This window comes from Haliaeetus leucocephalus, unplaced genomic scaffold (genome assembly GCF_000737465.1).
Source record: "Haliaeetus leucocephalus isolate CR32 unplaced genomic scaffold, Haliaeetus_leucocephalus-4.0 Scaffold251, whole genome shotgun sequence".
Lineage (NCBI taxonomy): Eukaryota > Metazoa > Chordata > Aves > Accipitriformes > Accipitridae > Haliaeetus > Haliaeetus leucocephalus.
The window spans coordinates 202,689-214,821 of NW_010972687.1; the positions used below are offsets into that span (position 1 = coordinate 202,689).

Genomic DNA, 12,133 nt, shown 5'->3' on the forward strand with positions numbered 1-12,133 from the left:
TAAGAACACAGTAAAATAGTATCAGTTCAGTGTCTTCTAGTCTGACAAAATTCAGACCTCATGATTCTTTGTAAAAGTTACTTTTATTATATATTTACGTATACATAAATAAAACTAGCATTTATTCTCATATATACACTGCCCCTCTTCTCCCCCAATTTAAGGCATAAATAGTAAAAAGTCAATGTATTTCACATTTAACAAAGGAGCCAGGCTATAGAGATCTTTGTAAATGTCATCTCAAACAAGTATATTATGCAAATCCAAGAGACTAAGGAAAACACAAAGAAAAACACAAGACAGGAGAAGTAGGTCCATCATGCCAGAAGATCACTTTGCTACATAAAGAGCAGGCAGGTGACTTAGGGATGCAGCCTGCTACAGTGCAGAAGAGCCAGAAAAAAAATCAAGGCTTAAACATAAGTGTTTGCCTGCACCTGGGATGCAGCTTGCCCACTTTGCTTCATAGCTAAGAACAACTGAAAAGAGAATGCTTATTGGTTTCATGCCTGCACAGCAAAGACCTATTAATGCTTCAACAATGTGACTTGAAAGAGTATTTTTCAATTCTAGTGTCCAAATTGCACAAGTATGTAAGAATTCTAACTTGTTAACAAGAAGCTCTCTTGAATTACAACTTCAAGGAGGGCCTATGCACCTTATAAAACATGTTCTAGATTTCCTTGTAGCAGTGGGACAAGTAGCAAGAGACAGAGTCACCCATGTGGATGACAGTACAGACACCTATAGCCTAAGCAACCTGTGAAGTTTCCACATTCAAAACTAGGAATCATGCAAGATGTGTTCAAGTTCTTATAGGGTCAAAATTAAGACCTGGGTGGAGGGGGGAGAGGAAAACCTCCTTAATCATTCCTACCTTTTCAAAGAAAGTGTGGCTTGAAATTACCTCCTTGGCAGCCCTTTTTCCCCCTCCATAATGTAATTCAAGCCAGAAAAAACTATACCATAAGTATTCACAAACTTACTGTCATCACTTCCTTCTTACTAGAAACAAATTTGAATTTAAGAACATTGCTACTTAGAGCAGACTTTCAAAAACATAGGAAAAGAGCATATGCTTCTCATCTCTGTAAAAGCATGTATTTAAGCCATAGGTAGGCATAATAGCCTGAAAGGAAATACACAAAGTGTAAACTCTACGTGAGTCCAGAAGGCTCTTCTGAAGTAAGCTGAAGAATGTTTTTATACATGCATATACAATTTATATACATATATATTACATATACTATCTACATTATATATTACATATTATACAATTTTGTTACATTATGAAGATGTTATACATATGTATACAGTACATATATATACACACACAGATAAAGGGTTATAAAATACAAACAATTTGTTGCTAACATGCAGTGACAAATGCAAAATATCCTCAACAGAACATAACATCAGAACTGTGAAATGGAAAAGTAATTTGTTCCCATATAACACTCTTATGCTAAAAAAGATGGATTTTTACTGAAAAGTAGTATCTAAAATGTTAGGAAACTAACATTTTTTTACTACATAATGAAGATACATTCTTACATATGAGAAGATATGTTCTAACAATATCTGAAATACAATGAGTATCAGAGCAAATACATTATTATATTTATTAAAATCATTGCATAATATGAATTATGAATCAGTGAATAACAGGTTGCTTCTCCAATGCTATAGCTGATGTTGGAAGTCTCTGACTTTTCATAAAAATGAATTGGGTTTAACTTAGTCTTACACTGTATTCAAAATCATTTACAATTTTACTGTGTGGCACTGCAACTCAGTATTGGATCTGAGTAACTCCTGGCTTTCAAATCTCTGTATCTTTATCACAGCAACTAAACAGACAAATTACTTTGTGTTGCATGTGTTTAAGGCCTTGTTTAGCTGAACTTACTGTCGATTAATGGCATTCTTAGGCCGTATTGCTGAACAAAAGAAAAAATTCCTTGTCGATAGGAGGCACAAGAGCTCCAGTGCCAACCACTTTTCATGGACCAAGTCCAAATCAATCCAATTCTAGCTGAGCAGGAATGGGAATTTCTCTTCCCAGTGCAACTCAGATACCTGGGGATACAGTTTGCCCCTGTATACAGATTTTTAAAGAAGACCTTATTAATCATCTTTGGTGCTAACTCAGCGGAATGCAACACAGTGGAGATAAAATAATCTCACACATACCATTCCCAGGCTACCTAGAGCAATACTCCTTGCACATTGGCTTTTGCTTACTGTTATCACCCACCTTTGTTATCTGCTATCAGTGCAACAAAGTTAAAAGGGGAACAAATGGTATTCTTCTCCCTCTACATTTAATAGCCATTGCACGCATCTGAAATGATAGTTCACTGTCTGAGGGTTTAGTCCACTGAAATGTTTGCTTTCACTGCAGTGAGCAGAACCAAGGCTACAAGAACCAGCTGCAGCTTGCTGAACTACTCACTTCCACATACCAGCTAGCTTTAATTCTTCAATAAAATGCAAAGTTGCATCAGGTGTGCTCTATAAAATTTGAGTTTGTAACTTTACATTTAATTTTAATGGCAAAGACACAGTATCCAGCAAACCTCATAGAAGTTGTAAGAAAACCATCAAAGAATTTTATTTCTCCCTCATCCAAGTTTGCAACCGGCAACCCCTACCCTCCAGTATATTACTGACTTTGTAGATACATACTATATAGTATTTCCTGGAGTTTGCAAAGCCCTTTCTAAATATCATTTACAGTTGGTAGAATTGGTGTTTATACTGAATATTTCTGAGGTCCCACAGAGACTGACCCTCCATCTCCCTGTGTCAAGAGCTTGTTTCAATTAGCAGAAGTACCACCAAAACACCCAAGTGAAAAATAGCTCCCAACCTTTTCAGCCTCAGCTTTGCTGTCTCTAAATCTAACAGTCCCCACTGTTTCAAATGTATTCTGCATGAAAACACATGATAAACAATACTAAAAGAGCATGGCAAGCAAACATTGAAGTATTTAATGTGGTTGCTACTGCAACAAAGTTTTAACCCAAGCAGTTACTAAATTCCAGTCAGAGGTTCATCACTAACACCCCTTAGAGATTATTGCAAATGGGAAAATTTTTCTCTCATTTTTCACTATGCCTACTTACTTACCCTCTGAAACTACTTCAGAAGAACATGCATATTTCTAGCAGTTTTCATATAATTTGGGATGCTTTAGCACAATATCACAGTGTTGCAAACACTGAGAAGAATGTTTACATTACAACAAAGTTAAAATCCTGAAAGAAACTTACCATCCCTGTAATTAGACCTTAAGTTTCAAGTTAAATTGAAGATCTATGTAAAAATGAAGACATTGCTCAATAGCAGCCAACAAAAATATCCTAAAGCACCTTTTGTTTTTAACTCAACTTTTATGAGCCACACTTCTCATCATGCATTTTATCATCATTTGCAGGTATAGCACAGCAAAACTAAATTCTTCTACTAATGTCTTGCTGTGACCAAAAAAACCCCAAACCCAAGTAAACCACTTATAAATTACTTCCTACCACAGCCTGTTATTACACATCTAGCTTCAGCTGAAGGCATCTGAAATTGCCACTAGCATTTTAACCTCCAGTTTAACCATTCCAAACGGACAATGTACTCATGTGCTTTCATATTTGCTATAGCTAATGATGCTATCCTGATATTGCACATTAAATCAGGCATATACCAGACATTGAAAAGATAGATCAGGCTTGCATGGACAAATAAATTAGATTTAGGGAATTTCAGATCATATTTGTTAGCTGCATAAATTCAACTCAAAGTTCTATACTAACTGTGTGAACAACATATGAACAGACCAGATAATTTCAGGTTAAAATAATCTGAAAATTATGATTTTAGATTTAAGCTCTTCCTTGAGCCCCTCCCAGCCAAGAGGAAATCCCCTTGAGTTTTGCAAAGAGCTATGAAGTGCGTGACACTACTGTCCTCCACTGACTTCAAGGCTTCTCTGATCACAAAGTCAGCCTGGCACAGGGATGCAGTCAGAAATAGGTAAGATTCGGCTCAAGTAATCAGTGCAATAATGACATATATGGAAAAAGTTGAAGATATTTTATCATAATTGCTGTGGTGTGTATTTTCTGAAATAAACCACTCCAGTGTTTTGATAGCCTGCCTCAGGGTGAGGAAAAAAAAAACCCATCAGTCTACAGTATCTCCCTTTTGAAAGACAAATGTACAATCAAAGTTAGATTATGACCTAGCAATATATGTTATTATTTAAAATAACAAAGTTAAGCAACTTAGCTTCCAGGACACCATTAGTACAGATGCTTTTTTTTTATTACTACAATTCTCATCAAACACCTTAATTCAATAAAAATATGTTTGTTCATTAGCCTTTTTTTTTTTCAAACACAACTTTTAATTACTCAAACACAATCTGATGCAAGAAGAATGAAACATGCAAAGCTACACTTTGTTGTATAATATCACATCACGACCAAAGAGATTAGGCAGTCCCTCAAACACAGGTGACTTTCACAATTCCTTTATAAGTTAAACATAGATCCAAACCAGCCAAAGATTATGTACGTGTGTCCTAGTTTCAGCTGAGATAGAGTTAACTGTCTTCCTAGTAGCTGGTACAGTGCTATGTTTTGAGTTCAGTATGTGAAGAATGTTGATAACACTGATGTTTTCAGTTGTTGCTCAGTAGTGTTTAGACTAGAGTCAAGGATTTTTCAGCTTCTCATGCCCAGCCAGCGAGAAAGCTGGAGGGGAACAAGAAGTTGGCACAGGACCCAGCCAGGGCAGCTGACCCAAACTGGCCAACAGGGTATTCCATACCATGTGACGTCACATCTAGTTTAGGAACTGGGAAGTGGGGGGCAGGGATTCGCTGCTCAGGGACTGGCTGGGTGTCGGTCGGCGGGTGGTGAGCAATTGCCCTGCGCATCATTTGTACATTTCAATCCTTTTATTACTACTGTTGTCATTTTATTAGTGTTATCATTATCATTATTAGTTTCTTCTTTTCTGTTCTATTAAACCGTTCTTATCTCAGCCCAGGAGTTTTACTTCTTTTCCTGATTTTCTCCCCCATCCCACTGGATGCGGGAGGGAGTGAGCGAGCGGCTGCGTGGTGCTTAGTTGCTGGCTGGGGTTAAACCATGACAGCGTGCATCAGTTCTTTATGGTAATACATTATGTGTACCTCAGATGCACATCTCCTCGCTATCAGTCATCTGCATCAACACTGCACTGATGTCTCCCCTCTGCCACCTGTGTCCAGGGGCACATCTGGCCATACCATTGTGCCACAAGGCTGATTTAGGGCACCAGCAAGGCTGCCATTGGGAAGACTCCTAGTAAGGGCCAGAGTGGTCTTTGCCCACATAAAAGAAATGTGGGCAAGTATGGAAAAGCTGTTACCAGATAGAAGCCCTGTTGCGTCAGGGCACACAGCTACCCCTAGCAGGGGCCTCCCCTGCTCACCCAAAGAATACGCAGACTCGGATCTCACCACTTCAGCTCCTACATTCGTCAGAGGGAGCGGCTGTGGATGAGAAGCCTGTGCAGCAAACTAACAAAGGGAACACAAACAGTGGCACCACAGGAAAGGGTCTTGATTAGGTTTCAACATTCTGTGGTCATAGATCGTCACCTCATACCGAACTTGGAACCTGGATTCAAGTGGTGAGATGCAAAGGGCAATTCTGAATTACAGGTAGTCTCTGCAGTGTGTATGCACAAACTGGGAGGAGTCAAGGCAAGTGCTAAAGGTAACTGCACTTAGTAATTGTGCAGATGTTCATGGCTGCTTACTAGTTAATGACTAGCATCCACATAAGGTCAAACAGCTGTTAAAAAATTACCATTCTTACATCACAGGTAAATAAATTCAAGCACCAAAAAATGAGGTAGGATACTCCTATGATGCACAACTGCTTTGGGCCTGCACCAAAGTCAGAGTCTGATCACAAATGCACTTAAACTACAGTGATCTTTCTTGAGCAGGTTCAAAGATGAGTTCTGCAGTACACAACCACTGTAGGGATCCTTAAACAACTTTTCCTGTGGAGAAACTAAGATAAAGAGGGTACTGCTCTCTGACAGTCAGCTTGACATGTCAATCTTCATCTGTGTTTTCCACCCTGTAGAGTTCCTGTCACCTCTGTGACATAAAGCACATGAAGCAGAAAGAAGCTGGGTAGGTTCAGACATCGAAAAGACTTGTCAAAATAAACTCAGAGGTCAGTAACATACAAGACATGCGCTGCTTGGGCTTTGGTACAGTGGAGTTCAAATCCCAAAGAAATCCAAATAAATCTAGAAACTGGAGCCCCCAGAGACAGAGCAGACCATGGCTCTTTTTTTACTTTCTAAACAACGTTTCTAACTATTCATATAATAAGAAAATACTGTTAATGTACATTGCTGAAACACAGAGATAACAATTTCCTTCCTTGGTGTTGCAAGGTACATTCATCTTACAACACAATCAGCCTTCCCACAGCAAGCACAGTATCTTGTAAAATTAGTAGTGTTACAGACCCCACTTTATAACCAAGCCTACACAGAAAAGGAAAAATTGAGAGTACTAATTAGCAATGGAATAACTAGTTTAATGACTTACTGGAATGCTATGGGAAAGAGGAATTTAACTGATCAGTTCAGCTGCTATCAGAAGTCAATAATCCTGATTTGAGAACCAGGAACTCTGAAGAGTGGTTCCAAATCTGTTTCTTCTTTTACCCTGAAGCTTTGTATGCTCACTCTTGGCTAATTACAGCACAAGAGGCAGGCTTGTGCTCATATAATAATAATAACCTACTCTGCTGAGGTAAGGAGACATAAATGAGGGAAACACTGCCTTCATTGCAGGCTGTATAGGTTGTAGGTGACTCAATGTATTCATTTGCCACTCAAAACCTCTGGTTTTGCTACTCTGCTACAAACACCTAGTCAAATAACATAGACAGTCCTAGGTGGGGTCTGTCTGTCTGCCTTAACATTTCAGACTCCAACGTAATTGTATGCAAAGCACATGACAAAAGTCACACCTAGGTATATACCAACATACAACAGAAACTAGTATGTTCTCTAGCACAGTAGTAACCTAAAGAAAGAGAAGCAACCTTGTAAACCCTGAACAAAGGCATGTGACAGCTTTAAAAAATATCCAGTCTAGCTAGGCACTAGTATGTTTCTTGGCTATTTTGCATGAGAACACCACAGTACATTGAATCTGCTGTTAATTTTAGGCCCTTCTAATATCTCATACTGGAATTCCATTATATGCACACCAAGCAATAATATTCTATGTGTGTTTTTCTGCCTAGAAATCAGATGATAAACTCCCTCTTTGACAACGTCATCTCTGCTTTCTGCATATGCTAAGAATCACCATATTGACATGACTGAAGATTAAAGCAGTGCCAGCAGCACCACATCTCTTTATGGGATCACCACCACACATTTCAGCATAAGTCTAAGAATCAGAGAAAAAGTGATCATGAAAGACTATGATCCTTACTTATCCACATTACCAGTATTTTCAAACTATTTCTAGTGTAAAGACCAGCAAAGCCTCGAAGCAAAGTAAGGTTCCAATTTAGATTTCTATTGCCATTCAGAAGTACATAATAGGGTTCTTTCCATTTGCAATACTTTAGTGTCCTACTGTAGTGATCTGTGAATAGCTGGCAAAAGGTTTATAGCATGAACAAAAACCTGGTAACATGAAATGTACAAGTATCATTATTTAAGGAGATGACTTGTTACATCATCATGGTTGTGTTAAAAACAAAACCAGGAGCTGTGGACTCCCATGAAAAGGTTTTCTGTTTCCTAGCCAAAAACCTTTTCATAATCCTTCCTTTGTTTCTGTGTTGAACAAAGTGACTGAACTTGGTGGGAACTCTCTCTTCCCTCCCAGAACCTTCCACTAGCACTCTGAATGTGAAAGCTGTGTTTCCTCAAAGTGTGTGCAACCTAGAGGGGGAAATAAAGGACTAATGTACCAGTCCCTCAAAGGCTTCACTGTGTGCCTGCCTTCATGCACTGCAATATACCTTATACAATTATCCATACTGACTTCCACATCACTTAAAATCAAGCAAAACCACCAGTTTTGGCAGAACCTGGGTACTCAAGTTTGACTTAAGGGTGTGCTCCTCCATGCAAGGTAAGCCATATGTGCTGCCTTCTTTCCAGACTACTTATCCAGAGCTCTGAGGGGTCTTACACAAGACCACTCAGAGCCACAGAAATACCACTTTATTCCTCTGCAGCCTGGTGACCGGGAGCTGGGTAGGCTGGGTAAAAGGCAAGCTCCACACCACACAAATCGGGACCATCCCCTCTGCTCTCTCAACAGACACACATAAACCATATCACAAAGAAAAACGGAGGAGATCCTAACTGGTACCTGCAGGTATGGATCTGCTGATTATGCTTTGCACTATGAAGATTGTAAAGGTGCAGTAATCTTTACCTTGACTCATCAGCCAAAAGACTACACTGCGTGGCAACCTCTCTGTCAGCCAAGAAGGTAAATTTTCACCCCTCCAGCCTCAGATAAACCTCTCCTAATATGGTCAGCAGACACACTGGAGAAAAAAAGCTGAAAAGGGTTATTTATCACCTTAGCAATATTTTTTTAGAACTATGCATACAAAAATATTTATATATTCAAAAAAATAAGTACACAAGCCCTCTCAAATCTGTAAGACATTAGAACAAGAGAAGCACACACTAAAGACAAAGGTTTGTGATAAATCTGACACATTTCTTACTGGACCTCTGAATATCAAACTTGATACTGAAGTAACCTTAAATAATAAAGTGATCAAAAAACCTTAACTCAGATAGCACTACTGAAAATAAAGTTCAGTGTTCTTACCTGAGATGGTTTTAGTTCTTTTCTAGAAGTTAAAAAAAAGTCACTGCCCTACTGTTATCAATGATTCGCAGACAAGCAAACTGCATACCACTGCACACACACACCTTCCTACTGACGAGAAAGCACCAACAAACCATGTAGCACTAACTGCCACACAGTAAACCTGGAGATGGTCTCATACAGACACTGCATTACTCTTAGGCAAAAAGCCTTAACTCATGACACATTAAACCCAAGACTTTAATTAGGTACAAAGGGAAAGAACATCTGCAGAACTTTCAAGGCAGAAAGTTATCTTAGCAGTATCCAGGGAATCCCAGAATCTTTCCATTTAGTTTAATCATCCTCTGAAGATTTTCATCTATAGCTGTAACAGGAAGCCCATGAATTTCTAACCTCCTTTTTAATAATCCTACAACTTTACAGCCTGGGTTAGGGAAGGTACATAACCATGAAGACTGCTATCTTGACCCAAAAGAAACATTTCTTCTAATTGGAGACAGACAGCAGTGGTGGTTGCAATGGATTTTTACATTATCCAGACAAAAACTTGGCTGCTCCCCATTTCTCTGGATCTTGAGTACTTAAGATGGTTTACCAACAACTGAGTTTGCTGGGGAAAAAAAGGCAAACAAAGAAAACACATTTCCCAAATTTTGTAAGCCATCAGATTACAAACTGTCCTCCAAATCACTCAGAGACCAGCAGAAACCTTTAGTAAAGTAAAAAAAAAAAAAAAAAAAAGATCATTTGACACACAGCCTGTGACCCTACTGTTGCCTCAAAAATCATCAGTAATGAGCAAACCACAGTTTGAGAAATGCTATCTCATGCAGTTAATCCTCTTCACGAACTGAAAAAAAATCAACCTTAGATTTGGGGAAGAAATAACAGTTTGTAACGAATCCAAGACAAAATGCTTATTGGCTCTCATGGTCTTCTGGCAAATGGCAGGAGACTTCACAAGAGTCTACATAACTAAATGGGACTGCCACTTCAGCACCGGGAAATCTTTCTACATACGACAGTCTGCAAAAGCAGCAAACTAACACAGGACAGAGGCCAGCACAGGCTACAAGCCCCAGTACAGACCTGGAGCTCCCATCAGCTTGCCACCCTTGGTACCTCCCTGCTCCCCTAGATGCTACTGCTAGGACTAGCTATCCTGAGACCCGGAGAGTGACAGGCACACCCCTGCTCCAATTAAGCTATCATTTAGCTGCATGGATGTATCCTCTGGCTGACTTGCACTGATACCCAGTCCAAGAACTTCTTGTGGAAACAAACTCAACAGGAGAAAAAAGCAAATTACTTTCCCAGCTAGAGAGGGATGGGAAGATCTGGGTACAAAAAAGCTCAAGGAGAATCCGGCCCGTTCACTCCCTTTGCAGACACAGGTCTGACCATGGGCTCTGCTACGCTATGACTTGCGGCAACAAGACAAAAAGCCCTGATGGGCACAGAAAGTGAGATTTAGACTACGATGCAGACTGGGGACACGGTGGGGGCAACAGCTGTTGCAACCAAGCAACAGGTTTCTCTCTCTTGACTAGATCACAGGAATGCCAACAGCAATCTTACAAACTTTTCTCAAGAGCAAAAGAAGTGAACAAGTCTCACTCTACTAATTTCAATTCTCTTCTGCCTCTCCACTGCTGTTTACACACCTGCACAGCAGAGCTGCACAAACGGTCATACCAGCAAACAGCACCAGTTAAAGACTCAGTTGAAAAATAGCTGTTCTCCACACCAATTTCTTTTGTTCTTACAACGTTCTTTTTAACTCAGATCAATTCAGTGATCTGATATTATCACAAAGCCTCACCAACAGTTGTGCAACCACAGTCAAAAAAGTGGCAAACTGCCATACCAATTGTAGTATTTTTAAGTCAGCTTTGGTGCTGAAGGCAACATCCCATTAAACTGCACTTCTTATCAAGCTATAAACTTAAATGCTAGCAGTTTCCTTCAGTGGAAACAGCACAGCGCTGTTTCTGGAGTTGTGAACAAGATTTAATAAATGCATTTGTAAATTACAGCAATATTTCTACTATTGAATGATATTCAATTTTTTAAGTATTTGTGTAATCAAACCATCTTTGTATTTGTGTCCACTATAACTAATATAATTCTGATCACAAACTAGCAGCTCTAGTCAAAGGACACCAAGACAGGCTTTCCAATTTATATCTTCACATGCCAAAAACCTGCCAACTCAGGAAGTTTGTACAGACGAAATGAACCAAGTGGAACCCAGTTCCAGATTCCTAGTACTTTTTTCATAGGATGAGTTTTATGATTCACAGTGAATTGGTCTCTACTAAGAGAGGATAAAAATCCTCTTATTAACACTGGGCTGTGACCTGCAGACATGCACTTCTTTTACACTGCTTTGGATGAATCTTTCAGCCTCTGTGTCTCAGCTCCAGGATGTGTAATACTGGCATTCCCTGGCCTCAAAGAGACATTTTAAAAGGTGTATCACTATCCACAGAATTTGAAACACTGCAGTAACAAGGATCACATAAAAAACAAAGCGGGGCTGGGTGGGTGGCATGTAGTCATACAAGACATGAATCTCAAGCTAAAAGAGCTATCAATAAAAATGAGCACAGTTAATAAAATGGCCATCATCCAGCACCTGCTTTACTAAGATGGAAGCATCTTATGGCTGTGCACATACACTGCACCACACAAAATTTTACAAGTAATTTACTTGACTATGATGCAGACCATAGCTGTGACACACTGAAGAAACTAATGCGAGCTTACTATTACTTTTAGTTTTTAAAAATCTCCTATTTCAAAGTACAAAACACAAGCACATCTGGACAATGGTGAAAATACACAAGGCACTTGCAACACCTACGGCTTCTCCCCACTTTTCTGATCACACTAAAACAGCTAGTTTTGCAGCAAGGAGGAAATAATAGTAAAATGGTAGAGCTTGTACCTTACCACAGGTTGATACGGTTTTCTAGTTCACAACTGAAGAATGAAGAGGGAAGGTAAAAGATGGGATTTCCAGCTCACTCAGGGAGGACTTGAAGTTTCTTCCTCACACAGAAGGAGAAAAAGCTCTTTCTGGACTGTACAAACATGAAGAATGAGACAAGATGCATGACCTCGTAACCACAGCAGGAATCTGCAATGACAAATCAGACACTTCATCTATTTAGGGAAAATAAAATTCAGAGTATCAGTGGTGTGGGCCCACAACAAGCAGGTACAGTACAAAATGGATTCAAA

The 12,133-nt window shown here is 39.3% G+C and overlaps 1 protein-coding gene across 1 annotated transcript in view; it reads right to left on the reverse strand.

Moving 5' to 3' along the window:
• The window catches only part of PIP5K1B (phosphatidylinositol-4-phosphate 5-kinase, type I, beta), a 120,321-nt gene extending 108,432 nt beyond the window's left edge, over positions 1 to 11,889 (reverse strand). The window contains exon 1 of the mRNA XM_010568583.1: positions 11,838 to 11,889. The gene's annotated coding sequence lies outside the window, so the exon portion shown is untranslated. The remainder of the gene's footprint in view (positions 1 to 11,837) is intronic.
• Positions 11,890 to 12,133: the final 244 nt, after the last annotated feature.